The following is a 15,522-nucleotide window of genomic DNA, read 5'->3' on the forward strand; positions in this document are numbered from 1 at the left end:
TGGGACTTAAATTTGCAGCTTTAAGCGGCCAACAGATTTCATCCGGGCAATGTCATAAAGCAAAGCCAGGCAAATCAGGCCAATACTCCAGCGGAGGACCAGAAATTTAATCAAGATGAATGCTGCAATTTGTGCTCGCAACCGAACGCGGGCTGCCGTGCCCGGCTGTCAAATCTAATTTTGCTATTTATCATTTGGTTAACGTTGCTCCGGATTCTCCTCCGGCCCTGCTCTGTGACTCACACAGAACTCGGTCAAAGTGGGGGGGAGCGAGTTCTGGCAGGGACGAGGGCAGGGGAACTTAATTTTTAATGAGTCAATTTGAATTTGACAAGGCCAAGGGCTGTGGCAGCGCCCGGTTACGCCCACCATGAGTTTCACTTTGTCGTTTGTCGCCATCGTTATGCCAGTTGACAAATTAGCGCAACATCCGCAGAATCCGTCAGAGCTCTTCCAGCTCCACAGCCCTCTTCCAGGAACAGAACATCCACTTCTACATCTAATTTCGATAATGAAATTCGGAAGTCGCTTATAATTTTCATTATTCGCAACAACAAAGAGCCCACAAGCCGCAGCAGCAGCAGCAGCAGCAGGAGGCAGCAACAGGATAGAGCCCGCCAGAGGAACATCAATGGCCACAAAAGTCTTGGGGCGTAATTACCGTTGGCTATTATTAGTGGGCGGACTCGCCTTTTGCGTGAGTTGTCCGATTGGAAGCCTCCAGATCTGTGGGTCGAAGCTGAAATTGGAATTGGAATTTCCTTGGACTGGACTCATTAGCGTCTGTCGGAGCACTGCACTAATCAACATTTTCACACGCTTCGATCCCTCCCGACCCCGACCCAGTCTCAGTCCCAGTCCCAGTCCCAGTCCTCCGGCAAATGTGCAAATTTGTCAATAAATTATATGGACTCTCGGACGGGACTATAAAAACCAGAAACATAAAAAACACATAGCGACCCACAAAGAGTGCGAGAGAGATTTGGCGAAGAGGGAGATACTCGCAGGGCAGCCCTTTGTTAATTACAAAGCAAAATTAATTGCGTGTAACTCCAGCGATTAGAGGGTGTAGGATGTGGGATATCCGGACGGATCAGGGCAGCAGCTGGACGGCCGAAATGAAAATGGAAATCATCATCAGCAGCCAGGGCAATAAAAGAAACGTGGTGGGGCCAAGTCCTGACCTAAGTACTCATAATGAATAGAAATGTGCCATAAACAAGACCGAATCCCCAATAAAATGCCACAGAGCTGGAGCCGGAGCTGAAGCTGGAGCCAAAGCCGGAGCTGGAGCTGGAGCCAGAGCCGGAGTCACATCCCGAGACCGGTTTACATTTTGTTGTTCCCTGGCATTTGGCTCATTTGCACATGCCCAGACCGGGTCCCGGGTCCCGGGCTTAGAGCCACAACTAGGCTCTACTCCCCACAATTTAATGGGAACGGGCGGAAGGGGAAACGCTATGCCACGCTGGTAATCTCCTTTTTATGGCGTCGTGCGATGGAAACGTGCAAACGTGCGTTGCCTCTCTATGAGGCCGGGACCGAAGTGCTGTTCGCCGAGTTGATAGTTGAATTTATTTAAATTGAGTTAACACTTCCAGGGGCAGAAAGGTGGCACGGCTGACCGGGCTCCAGCGTTTAGTTTGCCTCTTATGCTTCCCAAAGGAAATATTAATATTCGCCGGAGCAGACCCAGACTTGAATAATCGATAGCCCGAATATTTTCGGCAATCTCTACTGTCATAATTAAGTGGAAGGAACCAGCACAACATTCTGGCGGAACTGTGAAAGGATTTCAAGGCAATTCTAGCAGCGTTTCGTCATATTAATGCAGGCTGCATGTCCTTCAGTTGTTGGTTAATGTTTTTAAGGATAGTCTCTCTGGGATTCGGGTACTTTTGAGGTGTGGTTCTGGTGGAATATTTAACGATGTTTCACCCCACCGAATGACAATATATTGTTATCTGCAGTCGCATTGTTGGCTAATGTTTTATTGATCGATGTTTTGATGGGAAATATTCATTGCACTGCATTGTCCAGACTCCATTGATTTCGGCTTAGCTGGCCAAATCGAGAGGCAAACAAACGAATCGATTCTCGGGGACAATCCGAATGAATGCGTGCTCATGCGTGCCTCTGTGCCTCTGAGTGTGTTTGAGTTTGTGGCAATTATTGTTGATTGCATTGGCCATTGTTTTCGGTTGCAATTGCATTGTTGATAAGTTGGCTTACGTACATTTGATTTAAGCCTTGCCATCAATGGCCATTCCGCTCCATCCACCCCTCACTTCGACTCCTCCTCGAGCCCAATTGGCAAACAGTCGATGCCATGCCCCAGGACATTGCCGGGCAGTCCATAATGAACACATGTAATACACACCCGTGCCCGATGCCCCACACCCCCACCCGTATTCGTATAAGTACGAGTAATCGACTGGTCAGCGCTGCTGCTGCTGTGGTTGCCAACTACTGACTGAAATAATCAGTCAATTAAACTTCCCCAGGGACGGGGGCCGGCGAGCGGGGGAAATGCATCAAGTGGCACGAGAGTTTTTTCCCTGGCAGGAAAATTGAAAAATCAGAAGTTGGCCACGACAGGAAAAAAAGGCACCGAGTACGGAAAACAAACCGAAACTCAAATAAACGACAAGAGTGCATGCAAAATAACTTTCCACGCAATTTTCTCCAGTGAGAGTGAGACAGAAGAGGAGCCATAGAGGGGGGGAAAGAGATGAACTGGTGATTTGTTTATTTCCAATTTGCTTGCTGGTTATAGCCGGATGGCAGGGCGTCCACAGTAGCCGGGAGTATTATGATTGGGCATGGCAGAGATGGAAGAATAAGTAGCCTTTAATAATAAGGAGATGAGGGTTCTGCTTCAACAGATTCTAGTTCGATTAATCTTCTTCAAGTCTCATCTGATGATAATCTGCGAATCACTTTACGCATAGAAACATTCGACATACAAGAGTATCAATAGCTTCGGTTCCTGCAACTACACTTTCTTGTGGCCCTTTGTTGTTACTTGCCACAGCCACGAGAGGCATGAGGCACTGCTTTGGCTCTGCGTTGCAATAAAATATGTTCCCCAACTGCAATCAAAACAAAAAGCCCGGCAACATTTCAGTTGTTGCTGTCGTTGCGGCTGCCTGTTGTTCTGGGAGTGCAGCAGCAGCAACAGCAGCAGCAGCAACAGTTCCAGTGGCAGCAGCAGCAATAGGGGCAGCAACAGTAGATACAGCAACCAGGCAGCCAAAACATTGTGGCGCACTTGAAAGTCAATTCATTTCAAAACTCAAAATAAACAGACACCCACAGCAGGAAGCAGGAGGCAGGCAACATGCAGGGGAGGGGGGTGTGCAACATTTCTAGGCATTCGTCGGGCCAACGCTGCGTATGGGCTATGGAGGCGGGGGAAATATTCACATTTTTCAGCACTGGCATCCGAGCACTTGAACTTTTTCAATTATGCCAACACATCACAAGCAGAAAGGCAGATGTGGAGACAGCAGCAGCAGCAGCAGCCAGGATGCACGGTAGAGTCGCCTATGGGATACCCCCTACTGAGAAGAGCTTTGAGCGAACCATCCATGGAAAATGCTATGAATAGGAAGACTTTTGTGGTTGAAATTGTGTACCTGTCGACATGCATTTAGGTAGAGATCCCAGATCTACAATTTGTGTGGCAGGAAATGCTTTCTTCCGCCTGTTACATAGTTCTACAAAACCACAATATACCCTCGTAGACCAGAGATGCATTGACATTGATGAACTGGAGAATGGAATCTAAGAGAGATTTGCCATCGGTACAACCATCGATAGGACTGCCCTTGGCCGGGCAGGCGACTGTGTGAATCATTGAGCACAAATCTGAACAAAGTTCCTCGAAACTATAAGTCCCCCCCTTGGGGGGCTGGATTATAGATGGCAAACGACCGCAATTATCAGGGGACTCTTAAATTTAATTATATTCCCGTACTTGCCGGCAAGTTTCGAGCTGCGGCCACTTATGAGTCTCAACTCGACTCAACTTTGGAGCTTTGTCAGCTGTGCGGCCTACTATACACAAATTATTAATTGCCGCAAAACGCACACAAATTATGATTAATTATGCCGCACAATGGCCAAAGAAAATGCACGGACACAGAGCCACACACACACACACACACACACACACATTGCCCCATGCGATGTGGCAAATCTGCTGAGCAAACAAATGAACAAACAAAAGGAAAATACATCTAATATATATATATGTGAGCTCCCCTCCCCCTTTCGGTCGGTTGCGGAGCCCGGGCTTGTCATGATTTATTATTTGCACTTGATAATGACGCACAGAAGGAGCTGGGAGTGGGAGTGGAGCTGAGAGCTGAGAGCTGGAACTTGGCCTGGTGCCAGTTATCGCTGGAACATTGACAGGCGTATATCAAAACAAAAGGCATTTGCGTTTGACCTTTGACCCGGCACCCACTCACAGCGCTATGGCTCTGCTAAGCACAGCTGCCTCGGCTGCCTCGGCTGCCCCGGCTGCCACAGCTGCCCCAGATGGAGTCTCAGAGCAAACAGAAGCTAAAGAAGCTCTCTAGTTCTTATCAGAGTAACTGCAAATGGCGTGAAAGAATGCGCAACGCTTTATTTTTATGAGCCACCAGATAAGGCGGGCCAAGTGGCGGAGAATTGGGGGAGAATGCGGGACTGTGGGCTGTGGGCGTCGGGCGTGGCATTATTATGCAGGCAGCATAATAAAATAAAAATGTTGAGCTGTCGAAAGGAGGATGACTAGGGGGAGGAGTAGGAGCAGCACCAGCACCAGTAACAAGAGACGAAGTGCGAAGAGACGGCGCGAGGGGCCGAGGGGCTTACAAGCAATGTAATATCAACATGACAGCCATAGAAAACGTTGTAGACGGCCACGCCACATAAAAAAGAGCGCAATTATGTTTTTTGCCCAGGGATGAGCGTCGAGAGGCTGGACAGGGGGGGAGCCGTGGCGGAAGGTGAGCCCGTGGGATGGCGCTGCTAAGTAGGTAAACGCATAGTGGCCTTGTGTTGCCATTGTTGTGGCATCAGATGTAATCGTGCCACGGGGCGAGAGAGACAGCGGAGGCGATGCCTTTATTAATTTCCTGCTGACATCAACGCCGGGAATGTGGCTGGCAATTAACAGAAATATCCATGGGAATTCCTTTAGTCCTGCCCGAGCCGAAGGTACGTTTCTTTAGGAAGCCACAGAAATGTTTGGCAGTGCTTTGATTGGGCCTAAACCAATTTGCCAACAGACTCGATTCACTCGTTTGACTCGTTTGACTTGTTGAAGGGAAAAGTTCTGTCGAGTTTGGAATTTAATTGCTTAAAGACTTAATGGACAGCATTCCCAAACTGATTCCATCATCCTCCAAAGTGAGTTGGAAGTTCTGGCTGTGGAATGCCAGTTGTGCAACCGCATGAGCCATCAAAGCTACACAAATTGGAGTATCTATCGGTGGCTGTATCTGAATCTGTGAACACACACACACACACACACACAGGGCAGAGCAGAGCAGAGCAGAGCAGAGGAGACACTGGCAGATTGCTGGCATAAACTGTCTGAGAACTGTCACATGAGACGACAGCCACGGAAATTCTTGGCAAAGTTTATTAATTAATTTTGTTGATTTTGTCACGTGCCCGTAATTTCGACAAAATCCGCAAAATCACACAGACGCAGTCAGACTCCGCAGACGCACAGATACAAAATCACACATGGCCATGGGGCAGGAGCCAGAACCAGAGACAAGGACCAAAACCAAAAGCCAGAACCAAAGCCAAGGCAAAACAGTTGCTGAAAGCCGCCCAGAGATTCGGAATCCGGGGCCCAGAGCGTGACGGGGGGTGCCCGGGCGACCGGGGGCCCAGGCACAGCCGGGCGCTGCGGCAACATCCATTAGTCAAATGGCTTTCTGTTGCTCCTTGTTAGTTGGTTTCCCCAGGTGCCCCAATGTCCAGGAAGTTGCCCAGCAGCCCGCCAGCTCCCGTTGGGGGTCCTGCCGATGGGATGGAGCAACGGCAAGGCCACACGACAATACGATACATATTACATTATGTCCACGTTTATGACGATTATTGTTATTGTTTAGCGCAAAAGTCAATTAAATGGCTTTGCGGCAACGCAACCATTTGTCCATAATTCGATTACGATTTTCGGCCAGCAATCTGCCGGCAGGCTGGCCATTATAATTTTAATATGTAAACGCATAATTGTCAAACAGCTGCGGCATTCCAAAGCATTAAACGGGAATTGGTAATCGGTAATCGGTAATGGGCAATCGGCACGCCCTCAGTGGGCAGTGGTCAGTGGTCAGTGGGCAGTGGGAGACGCTCAAAAGTATGCTATGGCAGATCCGTCGACCCACGTCAAGGAATCAAGGACCGCCCGACTGTTTAAGAACTGAATACTGAATATTGATTGTTCCAAGGAAAGGTTTAAATGGCCCTGGGTCTGAGCATTTGGCATTCAAATGATTCGGTCGGGGGCCATGTCCTTCTGACCCGTTGACGGGGGCCAATGCGGTGGGTGGCAGCCGTTGTCATGGCCGGGCTAATGGACTCTGGTCATCATTAGTGGCCCTTTAACAGCCAGCAGCCCACCCGAGTCCCCATAAGGGGGGCAGCCTGTTTGCCATAATTTGGTGAAGCAAACGAAATGGAATCGCATTGGATTGGCTCGGATCGAATCGAATCGGATCGGATCGGTTGTCGGTGCCTGCTGGGGCCCATAATCCACTCATATGCTCGCTCCATTCCATTGTTGGCGCTGCTCTAGCAGCTCCGCTTCCATTTGCCATCAATTGTGCATTGAACTGTGCAAATGTTTGTGGGTACTGGCATAAGAGTTCTGTGTTCTGTGTTCTGTGCTCTGTGCTCTGCTGTATCTCCCCCACAAATCCGGGCAAGCTTTCTTGCGAATTCTTTGTTTTGCCGGATGGAAGGCATGCGCAGGCCAAAACGAAGGCGAGAGTCTTGACGTTTTCTTTTTCTTCTCGGAACAAATGGATAGTGGCTCTCACCCGTGTGGATGTTGGACCCCCGAAAGCTGCAAGCTTTTCAATTTGCCACACCAAATAATGGCTGCCAGCGGCACACCTAACCCAAGCCCCAGGCCCCAGACCCCATGCCGCAAGCCCCAACCCCAACCCAATTGAATAACAGCTGCAAATTATGCTGACGCATTTAAAATGCAATAAACGTGGGCGTGGGCGTGGCCGAGGCCGTGGTCCGTGGTCCGTGCTCCGTGCTCTGAGCCAGCAATTTTTGCCAGTCGTGCAAAATGTCAAACATGTCAATCAAAAGTCATTTTCCATGTCACCCGCATGCCACGCAGCAGCGGCGTTCGAATTGGGCCCGAACCGTTTTGCCGCATGCCGCATGTCGCATATTGAGCTGCAGTTGAGCGCCAGTCGAGGCCCGCTGAGACGGTACGACAGGGGACGTCAGTCGCCTGGCAATTTGGTAGGTTCCTTGCCACTAAAATCCGCTTTACGCGGCGTCTCTCGGGCCACTTTGAAGAGCCTCCGCCGAAATGCCTGACAGATGCAACAGCCAGCCTTGTGGCAATACTTTCCCCTGCGAGTACGACCAATATCCATGCGAAAAGTCGGAACGAAACCCGCCTGGGACCCGCCTGGTCCTGCTCCGGGGTCCCTTGATGTTTGCCTTACACTCTGCGCCCCCAATTGAAAGTTCCTTGCGACGGAATGGGGGTGGGTGAGGGTGCGGCATGTTAATGGGAGTTGGCACAAGGATTGACTTTTATTCGGGAGTAGCATTCGTAATGCCCCAAAGAGGATTAGGGGTACGTGGAGAGGGGGTAACCTCCGAGGGCGACAGCCCTCCGACCTTCTGATTGAAGAGCATATACTCTTCGGTCTTCCTTCGCCGCGCTGGCCCTTGTATTCTGTATGTATTTGCTGTTTGATTTGTTTGCGGATGCAGGTTGCGTCTTGTGCCGGGGGCACAACCTCCTCGCCGAGGGTCGAGTGGGGCTGGGGGTGTTGGGTGGGCGTTACTTGGATTTGAAATTTGTGTAAATTGAATTTATTGAAGTCTAATAGTCCCACGTGTGTGCGCATATCTTCTGGCGCTGCCAGTCTTTCCTGACAGCCATCAATGTATGGATATACGCATACATACAGATACATATGTGTGTGTGTGTGCATGCAAGTTCCGAGAGGTGAAGACGTTTGATGTCAAAATGGCTGCAAGGCGTTTTTTTTTCAGTTTTGCCCCCCCTAAAATTGAATGTGTGCGTGTGTGTGTGTGAGAGAGGATGATGGTATTTATAGTCTACTTAAAGGCTTCCCCCCTCAAAGCAATTTCATGTTGCGGGGCTCCGTCCTTTGGCGGATCTTCAGACAGGATTCACTGAGCGCACCCGTGCACGTCAAGCCAAGACAAACAATTTGAATGAATGCTCGAAAAGGGGTGATTATCCATGTGTGCGTGGCGTGGCGTGTGTCTGTGTGCGTGAGGGCGGATACGGAGGTATTTGCTGACAGGCACCGCCACAACCGCAAACGTAAATAAAAAAAAAAAACACCGTCAAACCCGAAACCAGCGAACCCACTAACGCCGACGACTTCATTTCGAATAATTTACATTCTCCGGAATTCACGTTGAAATTTTAATTGGAATTTACTTTGCGACTCTCTGTGTCGGTTTTCCGGGGGCTGTGTAGCGTTTAATTTATGGCTGGGAAAAGTTTTTTTGCCATCTTCCGCTTGTTGACAAGCCAAATTTGTCATGCATTTAATGGCTTAGAGAGATCCGCATCGTCAGGCCAATATTGAGCCGTACCCCTGGCCCCCGCACCATGCAAATCGACGCGTCGTATGCGTAACATTTCGCCAGTCGCCACGGACAACATTTCCCCCCAGTCGAGCATTAACAGTGCTGTAAATGTAACCCAATAACACACATTTACATGCCGCTGCTCTGTTATGTTAGCAGTCGCCTCCGTTCGGCTCGCTCTCAAACGCCCTCGCTCTGCTCCGCCTCTGCCGCTGCCTGTGCTCTGCTCTGCTCGGCCTGAGTGACCGAGAACGAGAACGGGGCCCGGTTTGAGTGCAACCTGCGCGCAGCTCTCTCGGCAGCGAGTGGGACGGAAGCGTCGCAATGTTGTTGAGGGCAGGCGGCAAAGGTTTTCGGCATTCCTCTCAGTTTCTGTGTCTGCTCCCTGAACATTCTGAGCGGAGTCCGTGTCGGGCTTCGAGCTTCGTGCGGCGCTCATGGAAATTCGGCGGTTCATTCGTCTGTTAGCCGTCTGGTGCGTTGCCACGCCGCTGTCGCAGTTTGTTCGTTTTGCTCGCTCGCTCGCTCGCTCGCTCGTTTGCCTGATGGTCGATGCTCGCTGCTGGCATTCGCAGTCGTCGCATGTTGAGAGGAAGTAGGCGCGCTCCGCAGCAGAATCTGTTGCAGATTCAGAATCCGAATCAGAGGCAAAATCAGCGGGGGAGAGGCAGCAGCCAGGCAAATTAATGATTATTGTTTGGAGATTACAGGCACATTGATTGCTTGCAACGGTAAATCTCACACACACACACACACACACACACACACACACACACAAACAGAACACAGGCACACATCGAACCGCTCGAGTGGTTCGCACCGTGTCGCGCGCGCGTCCCATTGCGTATACGCAACGTTGCCGTCGGGTGCTTCGCTGACATCCGCTTCCGCCGCCGCCACTGCAGCTGCAACTGCAACTGCAGGGCCGTGAAAATGCATTTGCATTTCCCAATTTAAGAATATTGTCGCGTCGCGTATCGTCGCCTCCGTCGCCTCCGTCCCATTTCAAATCAAAAATGTAACAACCTTCACAAAAAAATACGAATATACGCAAATTATTATTGCTGTTGCTGCTGGTGCAGTTGTGCTTTCTGTTTTCTATACGCTAGATTCTAGAGAACCTTTTTGTTTTAAAATTCTGTGTAATCTTTTTATTTTACAATAATTTTTGGTGTCGCGCAATTGGAAACAAACAAACGCCCCCCGTCGCACGTTCGAAAAAGTTTTTCATGCTAAAACATGCATATAATGCACGAGTCCAACAACAAGTCCGCCGAAAGGCAAAAGTATTTATATTAAAAGCGAAACGAAAATTACACGAAACAAAGCCAAACAAAACACAGTGCAAAATGCAAAATGCAGTATACGAAATGCCAAAGTCATAATCACAATCCGTCCAAGTTATTTGTAATGAGTGCTCCGACCAAATGCAACAATCACAGCCCGCGCAGGGCCACTCGACCAGTTTGCCACTCGAGGGGAACAAATAACCAGTAACGGTAGCGATGCGATACGATGCGATCCGATCCGAGTGATGATAACATAAATAAGAACTGTAAGAGCCACTCATCGGGGGGATGGGAGGGGGCTGCTCCGGCTCGACAACGCTGTCTACGAGCCAAGTTCCACAGAGTCCAAAGCGTCACACACACTGGAGCCACGGGCACTGAATTCCATGTAAGGGGGCTGATACGCCTCGAGATGCTGGGCAATAGAACGGAAGTGTTGATACTGCCCCGCCGCTCAGTCACAGTCGCAGTAGCAGAGCCTTTCTCTGTGGCATAGAAATCGTCATCGCATAACGACTTAAGCTCCTCGGCACAGTCAGCATTTCTGCGAGTACATCCCCATTGCCCCTGGGGGTTACACACTTAAAGCCACAACAAACGCATCCACAGAACGCTGCTGATGCCGATGATGACGATGATGACGAAAATGGTAATGGGAGGGAATGATGCCAAAGTCATTTCTTTAAAGGTTACCTCTCACAGAAGAGAAGCGAAGCGAAGAGCAGACTACGGGCAGAGCAGAGAGTCCTCCTCTGTCTGTGTGCACGGAGTGATTTTGTTTACTTATGCCTTCTATTTATTTTCTATTTATTCGATTTGCATTTCACTCGGCGTCCGTCTGTGCCTTGGCAGTGCCTCTTCAAGCGTTACCAAAAAACTCTCGAGATTTCGAATGCAAATTTGTGACGTCTAGTGCACAGTCAGCCCATCTAAGTCGCCCCAAAGATTTCCCTATCGTCTACCGTCTATCGTCTACCGTGAGTGCGTGTGTGTGATTCTGTGGGCACTCAAATGTTTTCCTTGGCTGTTGACTTGGCTTTCAACGGGCCCCGGGTCGAGCCGGGGCAGCCTCTTCAGTCAACGCATCTTCAGCATCAGTTCGGTTCAGTTCAGTAAACGGTGAGTATAATGATGAATAATATTTGAAAATAATTATCAACAAGATTCCCATTCCCATTCGAAGTCCCACATCACTTCATTTCAATCTAGACATTATGGATCCGCTATAAGCACCATAATCTATCCGACAATCAGCTCACACATGAAGCCCCTACAGTTTCAGATAGTTGGAAAGACAGTGAGCTTCGGCACTGCAAACAGTTTCCCGGCTCGTTATTTTATGGCTCGAGAGTGCCGGGATTGAATACAGCAATTTGCACACTCGAGTCGGCTAACGAATTGGATGATTGTTGTTCTTAGGTAACGCATGGAGCCAGTTATCAGGGCAGGTGATTCATTCCGAGCTCTGTGCAGGAGCTCCACCAAGGCGGAAGGCGGTTATGGAACTAGATGATTTATTTTCAATTATCGACTAGCTCCAGAAAGCGATGTTTTTGCCAGTGGGATCCAACGATTGAATCATCAAAGAGTATAGGATTTCTAGCCAGTTAACAAATCAATTCGAAACGCAAATTAACGCCACGAATATCATCATAAAATACTCATAGCACATCCCCCAGAAAGAGAAGGCCTTTACACTACCATAACACAATATTATATGTCACATAATACATATTCTATTATGCTTGTCATTGCATGAAAAATCAATTAATAATTCATTTCAAATACCAAACGCGTTTGTTGATCAATTAGGTTTAAGTACAGCGAGTATTCCTACAGCCAATCGATTGGGTGTTAAACTACCGAAAATTATTGCTAATCGACGGTGGGATATTATGGAAATTAGTCCGTTTCGAATAAGTAGAGCGGCCAAAGAATATAGTCTGTTAGAGAACTACTTTTCCACTCGAGTCGAAGGATTGTTATCCATTATCTATTCCCTATGGGGTTCTCTTGCCCCTGGCCTACAATACTGAGTCCCACTGTACTTGCATTTCAATTAAAATTAATTTGTACTTGTAAAAAATAGCGCTAATCAGGCGATTGCCTTATCAGAACTAATTTCTCCCACCGCCCGTCGGTGGATGGGGGGGGGGGGGGGGTCTTGTAATAATAATACAATAAAGTGATGCCAATAAAATGATGTACTTTGTAGATGCCCACTCCGTTTAGGGCGGCAATTAGGGCAGCTGTTATTCTTAAATTTCCATTCAACTTTGGTGGCCGGAGCGGAAGTGAAAAATGGCTGGCGAGAGAGACGCGAATGCAGCATTAATGCAATTATTTTCCTTTGTTTCTGTAATCATGGATCCATTTGAAATGCAATTTAAATGAGATTACTCTTTGGCCAGTGGCCACGCCCAGTGGTGGTGCACAAATGAGCGCTGCGGCAGGTGGGGTGGCGGCTCTGGGCGGTGCTCATTAATTATGATACTTCTGAATTTCGAGTGGCGTCGATGGCTTGCGGCAAATAACCGCATGCCGATCTACCACACATACACATACAGACCCTTACACAGGGGATAAACAGGGAGAGAGACAGGGAGAGAGAGTGCTGTTGTGACAGATACGGCGACAGGTGTTTAAAAACTTTTCTTCAAGGCGCGTTCAAACAAAGGCGAATCCGTCCACCCGGGGGAACCCGGTGATGTGGTGCCATGTCTTTGGCTGCGGTTGCGTCTGGGGCGTTGTCGGCATTTTCTTGCTCAATCAACTTCAATCAAGCAGGAATTTTCAATGTAATTTGTGGTTTCAAAAGCGCTGCCGTCGCCGCCGCTGAGGATGTTCGTGGCTGTGCCAAAGGCAGGCCATTGAATGTGTAGAAAGGCAGAAAATTATCGACAAAGCCCACAGATACAAGAAGCACCCACACAGATACACAGATACACCGATACACCGCTCGGTGGCTCGGAGCCACCCCGTAGAACAAATGAAGCAGTGTGAAAATCTTGTGTTGGGTCCGCTCTCCTTCCGCTTGATTTGATGGCCTCTGGGCTGTTCCGTTTCGTTTCCCTTTCTGGGCTGTTCCACAACTTCAAATTACAAGAGTGCCCCAACAAGAGATGGGGTAACAAAGGAAAAGAGAGAGAGGAAAGGCCAGGGGGGCAGGGGGCTGGGCGGGCTGGGGGAGGAAAGGCAGAAAGGCAGAAAGGAAATGCCCGCCGTCTGTCCGCTTGATTAGAAAAGCTGCAAGCGATAAGAAGACGCCAAAAGAAAAGCGCAAAAATAAAATAGAATTCTAATTGAATTTTTTTTATATATATTTACTCGTAGTCGTAGTCCGTAGTCCGTGCCCCGTAGAGATTCTCCTTGTAGGAGCACGATTCCGTGCTTCCAGTATTCCCTTTTAATTCTCACTATTTTCGGACGGCAGGCAGCCGGCAGCCCGCAGCCAAGTGTCCGTTTGATGTCCTTGCCTTGTCGCCCGCTCCTGATTTATTGGTCCGCAGAGGCCAAGGCGCTGCGCTTTTCGAGCCTCGGGCCCGACTTGTCCAACGTTTTTAATTGCCTGTCAGTCCACTCCAGTCCGTCGGCCTATTCAGCATATTCACAGAACAAAACGGACACCAATTTCCAGAGTCTGCTTCCAACACACACACACATAGACACACACACACACCCGGACTCAATGTGTGAAAAATATTCAAACAATTTGGTCACAAATTTGTTCCAAACTCGGCAATGACAATTATGTGATGGACAAAGCCACAGCAGGAAGGGAGGAAGCCTTCAGGTCTATAATAAACAGACACATATTTTAGCATAGCCTTGCTCTTTATATACCCTTCTTTGGGTCGATGCTTGCAACACTCGGAGAAGGTCCTTTCGACACTTCTTGGTAGGGGCTCCTCTTTGGGACGAGTCGTAGGGGGAACCACCGAAATCGCTTCTAGCTGCCACAAGAACGAAGGTCCTGCAAGGGCATCAAAGCATCGGTGGTATCGGTACAAGCCAGAGTTCTTTCTTCCTTGCTTAAATCTATATTTATACGTATGGTGTGCGTGTGTGTGTGTGTGTGTGTGTGCGGTGGGACTATTACGGTTTATACAGAACGCGTCAAGTGCTCGACACGAACGGAAACCGCAAAAACCGAATCCAAAAAACATCCCCCCCTGGCTGTGGGGCGGAAAAGTGAGGGAAAACTTGTCACACATTCGCAGGGAAAAAATCGAGACAAACGAGACAAAGCAAATCAAATATTTAAAGCTCATTGGGGCGAAAACTTTGACACATGTTGAGGGAAAGCCGACGGGAGTGAAACAACTTTGATCAATGGCAGGAGGGGCTCTCGTCAAGCTCCCCCTGCTCCGGACAACATTATCTGATAGCCACATTCAGGGGGATCCAGTTACTGCCACCCCACTGCGGTTTGGGGGCCCATCCCCGCTCCTCCGCTCCTCCGCTCAAGATAGGCCTTTGTTCTGGACTTGGCCTCGGCTGCCTCTGCGGTTGCCAGTGCGAGACGCAATTAATGGTCCAATGTCGTTCCGGAGATCGGGTCGGGGAGGTCGGGGGGGTCGGCTGCCAATATTTCACTCACGCTGTGCGCGCCTGCACTTGAGGGCTGAATGGTATCTCTGTAATTCGAGGCAGAGCCCCTGCACGAACCCTTTCGTTGGGTGGCACTCAGCGTGAGATAAGCGGGTGAAAACAGGGAGCAAATGGAAAACAGTTGAAAAACTATGCAAATCAGGAGCGCTGCCAAAGACCCCGGAGAGGCCGAACAGTCCCAAGTGGAGCGAAGAATCACAGGCTCAACACCTGGCCATTGAGCACTAAATGCGCTCTGGCTCGGCATTCCGTTTGCCCTCCCATCGGCCTGTCAATAAAAAAACACAAAAACCAGATGGCTGTAGCTGTAGCTGGATCTGGAGATGGGAATAGGGATGGGGATGGCAACTTAAAAGGCAAGTTGAATATGCTTTGGCAGGAAAGGATTTGGCAATGGAAAGCAAACAAAAAGCGCACAAGTTGGAAAGTGAACTTTTTCCGAAAGCCAGCTTACCAAGAGAACAGACAGACGGACGGACAGATGGACGGACAGAGAGACATTCTGGGGCGAGAGACTGATAGAGAGATTTGTGAAAACACTGCGTATGCGTGATAGATCTGCAGCTTTGCATCACACCAAAAAGGAGAGCGAGACAAAAGCCGAAAAACAGCTTAACACGCCCCAGTAGCCCCCTCCTCCCTTCCGGAGAACTGAAGTCAATTAAGGGCAGTCCAGGACTGCGTCAAAGGTCCGGCTGGAAAAAGTTAATTTCATAATTTATACAACGACTCTGCAGATTTCAATTTAGAACTCTGCTGCTGGGCCGAGAGCTGCGCTAATGAAAATAAAAAGCAA

General features: G+C 49.1%; 1 protein-coding gene across 1 annotated transcript in view; it reads left to right on the forward strand.

Annotated features, from left to right (window-relative positions):
- Window positions 1-9,211: 9,211 nt before the first annotated feature.
- Window positions 9,212-15,522, forward strand: part of Octbeta2R (Octopamine beta2 receptor) — a 43,439-nt gene continuing 37,128 nt past the window's right edge. The window contains exon 1 of the mRNA XM_003736208.3: window positions 9,212-9,557. The gene's annotated coding sequence lies outside the window, so the exon portion shown is untranslated. The remainder of the gene's footprint in view (window positions 9,558-15,522) is intronic.

Source organism: Drosophila pseudoobscura, chromosome 2, assembly GCF_009870125.1.
Source record: "Drosophila pseudoobscura strain MV-25-SWS-2005 chromosome 2, UCI_Dpse_MV25, whole genome shotgun sequence".
Lineage (NCBI taxonomy): Eukaryota > Metazoa > Arthropoda > Insecta > Diptera > Drosophilidae > Drosophila > Drosophila pseudoobscura.